Source organism: Nicotiana tabacum, chromosome 1 (genome assembly GCF_000715075.1).
Source record: "Nicotiana tabacum cultivar K326 chromosome 1, ASM71507v2, whole genome shotgun sequence".
NCBI lineage: Eukaryota > Viridiplantae > Streptophyta > Magnoliopsida > Solanales > Solanaceae > Nicotiana > Nicotiana tabacum.
In genome coordinates this window covers 196,264,152-196,268,651 of record NC_134080.1, presented here as the reverse complement: position 1 = coordinate 196,268,651, position 4,500 = coordinate 196,264,152, and positions in this window count along the sequence as shown.

Below are 4,500 nucleotides of genomic sequence, written 5' to 3'. Positions count from 1 at the left end.
CCTGTATCTTTATGTTTGCCTTATTTTGCATGTTCTTCTATTGTTCTCCGTTCTTTCTTCTATTGGTTTCTATATCATGCTTTCACATGTTTATCTTATGTGTTCGTTTACCCCTATGTTCCTTTACTGTATTTTCTACTAAGTTTTTAGGTATTTAGTTGCCTTCTTCTAGACTTTGTTTGAGTTCTTTGTTAAATATATTTCCTTTACTGTTCTCTTAAGTGCTATACTATCTTGTTTCTCTTCTGAAACTTGTTTAACTTCCAAGCTTTCTTAAAACATGTTCTTTATGCTTCAAATCAGCTTTCTCACTTTGTTGTTTCAAACTTTCCTATTACATCATTTTTTTCATTCTCATAAGTCTCTAAAAAAGACCTCTGAGCCTGTTTCGGTTATTTGTCTTCTTTTCTCTGTATCTGACTCGAGTTGAAAACCCTAGGGTTTGGGGTTTTTGGAGAGTTTCAATCTTGTGTTTGAGACTACGGTTACATTTTGTAACTCTATGTTTCTCGAACTCATTTTGAGTCTTTGTACTGAACTCAAACTTCTTTGACTCTGAACTTTTCTATGCTAAGCTTTTCTAATTAGCATGACAACTCTTTCTTGATTCACATGTCTGTGCACTTTATATATGATGAATTCTTCCTTCAAAAAAGGTTTTGCCAATTTGTGATTGATTCAGAATTCCTTTTAATAAGGATCGATTGATTGTTACTGATTTTTCTTTAATTAAACCTTTCTTCACCTTTTCTGGTTGGATTCATTCATACCAAAAATCAATTTCTGATTTTTTTACTGGCTGTTGATTGATTGCCTTTCCTTATTTGCACAAACCGTGCTGCTATCAAACTCTTTCCTTAAATAACTTCTGTGTATTTACCCTTCTTGTGCTACTTTGGAAAAGATCTTGATCAAACTCTTTCCTTAATTATCCTTTACCCGTTTAAAATTAGAATCCCTTAATTGAAGGGGAACTTGTGTAATTGATTTCTGAAATTTTCTCTTACCTATTTCTACTTGCTTGTCGCACTATAAAGGGCACAACCCTTCTGCACTTTTGGGGACTTCTAATTCAATACTCTTTAAGACCTTGAGTTCAACACTTACACAACACTTATTGAACACTTTCAATTTCAATACTCCTACATTCTCAATTCAACACTCTACTCTCTTCTGAAATCTTCTGGTTGTGTATTTGCAATTTGGCTTTACTACTGCTCTTCTCTTCTTATTTCCCTAAAACTGGTATGTTCTAATTTAACTTTCGGCTCCATCCCTATGTGTTTGCTTTACAGTTTCAACAATCTTGTCTACTTTGTTGTTTATGTTCTGTATTGAATATGATGTTCTCTTTGCATCTGTTGTTGTGTGAATTCCCAATACCCTTATTCCCTTCTATGTGTTTGAGTTAAGGTTCAGGCATGGCAGTATCCAAATTGCTGCTCATGTCTGGACCTAATCCTTTAATGGATCTTAACTCCTAAACAATGTGGCTAACAGGCTGGTTAGGGGTGTGGCAGCAGTCATAAATGTTGGGTATGACCACCAGCCTGTCTTGGCCTTCCCTAAAATCCCCTCTATTCACTTGCACTCTTTCTTAGATTCTAAGTTCTGCCCCCTTCCTATGATCCTTGCTTTGGGATCTTGAGCTCCCTCTGAACTTGGACATTTGAGGGTCGGCCCTTCCACACTACACTATAATCCAATTCTGCAATATATTTGGGTGTAAGCCCTGCACGAAGTCCACTTGAGACTCTTAGGGAACTCTGACACATCCTAAATAGGAGAAAGGCTTTGGAATTTGGTCTTTGGAGTTGGTTTACTTCATGCTTCAGACAGAAGTCTGAATCAGGCTCTCCTTGGTTGGGATTTTAGCTTTCTAATGTAATTTTTACTTTCTTTTCTTCATTCTGGGTTGTAATAATTTGTAATAACTCATGGGGGCATATAGTGAAAAGGGGAGGGGTACTCATATATGCAAAAGGGTAGATATAATGCTCATTAGGTCTTTATTTCTGCAAATCATGGCAAGTTCTGCATTTCGGCATCATTGAAATCCTGTTTTAGGTTCTGCACTTCTACATTTTCATATAGAAATCTTGTTTTAGGTTCTGCACTTCTACATTTTCATATAGAAATCCTGTTTTAGGTTCTACACTTCTACATTTTCATATAGAAATCCTGTCTATAAACTTCTGCACTTTTGCATCTTAGAAATCTTGCCTATAGGTTCTGCATATATATCATATCAATAGCTTTTGCATTTCTGCATCTCATATAGAACATGACTATAGGATTCTGCATTTTGCCAATCATATAGAAAGCATGTCTATACGGTTTCTGAATACTGCATACATATCCATCACTAGGCAAACTATATATAGGCTTAAATAATAAAATTAACATTTTAGACGCCATGCCTATAGGATTTCTGCATTTTTGTAAAGGTTAAAATCAGTCACATAGAAAGCACGCCTATAGGAATAAACAACTAATTGAATCAGACTCTGTTAATTCCAACCAGCAGGCAGGTCTAATTCCAGTTTCTTATCTGACATGTGTAATAGACTAGTCTGCCTCCTTAACGTTTAAGTTTAATTCAGACCATAACCAGTATCTGCAAGACATGCTAAACAATCTATCTTTAAGTGAGGAGGCCTGTCTGAGCCTTTTAAATTGTTATGTGTTTCCTATATCTGCCTTATGTGTTTTTATTTGCCGCTTTAGAATTTTATCCCTTTAAACCACACAATGCCCAAATCTCCCTTCCCTTTAGGACTAGTAGTCCCAAATGCCTCTGGGACTAATAGGATTGGGGTGGGTACTAGCATGCAATAAGTAAACGAAACTATTCCGCGTTTAATACCTCAACGGGGTGGGAAAAGGTAGATATGGATATGATGATCGGTGCGCTAATACCACGTGTAACCCCTCTTCTAAGGAGTGATTACTGGGTATTGCATTGATGTTATCCATATTATTTATAAACCTAGGACCCCCTACCCTTTACTTTTTTATTTTATTACTTTCAAAATTTCAAAACTCCTTTTTCTCAAATTTCAGCTTCCTTATTTCTTCAAACTTTAACTTATTTGCAATCACAATGTGACAACCTCTTATATTTGAAACCCTTATTTGCTTATTTATTGTTTGTACTTAAGTCACAATTGTATCATGGCCGGGAACCACACTAGTGGATCTTGAGGGGTGCCTAACACCTTCCCCTCGAGATAATTTCTAGCCCTTACCCAAACTCTGATTTTTCTAAACAAATTCTTCCTTGTGTCCTAATGCACTTAATCATTAGGTGGCGACTCTTCAAATAAAAAAAAACCCAATTCCCAAAAGGGAACGAGTTGTCCTCCCAAATGTCATAAACCCGATTTCGCGTGAAAAAGGGGGCGCGACAATTATCGAGTGGTTTAATAGAACCATTAGTGATTTTCAATCTTGAATATTGTTTTTGTGGGCCCCCGACTCTGTCCTCTTTAACAATCTAGCTGTGTGAGAAGTGAGATTTTTGTTGCAACTCCAAGTACCCGTGCGATTGGTCTAGAACTTGCCCTGAATATGTTTTTAGGAGAAATTCTGAGTTTTTCTTGTCTTCAGAAGTGATTGTATACTCTCCTTGACCCGCTTGAAATTTTCCATGCCCCACCATTGTTGTTATCCCTAGTCAACCCATTTAAGCCAAAGACCTTTCTCATTTGATAACCATGTTACAAGCCTTTACCCATTTTGTAGTGACCCTCTCTTGGCAGCCAAACTTTCCTTAACACTCTTGAAAGAAAATTGGCTAAAACATAAGTTTGGGGGAGAGACGAGGAGTTTGAAAGTGGTATCAAGGCACAGAAAGAGAAAACAAATGAATAAAAGTAAAAACAAAGAAAAAGAAAGAAAGAACAAAAGAAAAATGCAAAAAGAAAGTGAATAAGTTGAAAAGTTGAAGGGATTCAATGCAAAACATGGAGAAAACAAAGAAGAAGAAAATGAATAGCATGATCAAGAAGGAGTGATGTTAAGTCTCTATAGTTCCCCAAAGGAAAAAGAAAATGACTCAAAGAGTCGGCAAAACATGAGCCAAAAAACAGAAAATGGAGTGCTTAAGAAAAGATGAACCCGTTCTTTTCCAACATGTCATACTGGTCGGGTCCAAGCCTGCACTACTATTGAGTAGCAAGGATGATCGATGCAGTTTTACCTAACAAGGTCCGGATCGAATCCACAAGGAATTAATTTGTTTGGAGTTAGGTTTATATCCAAGAAGGGATGCGGGTTTTGCTCTTAATTACACTTCCACAAATGGTTGGTTTGTTTTCTACTTCTACTTTTATTCTATATCATGCAGTATTTGAAACAAAGTACAATGTTTTTGTTGTTGATTTTTAGGGGTTTAAAGGGACTAAGGTAGTGACTTCTGCCTAGGTGGATATCTAACAGGTAGCAAGAATCTAGGACAATCATGTGATTAATTAGGGTCGTCATATAGCTATCACACCC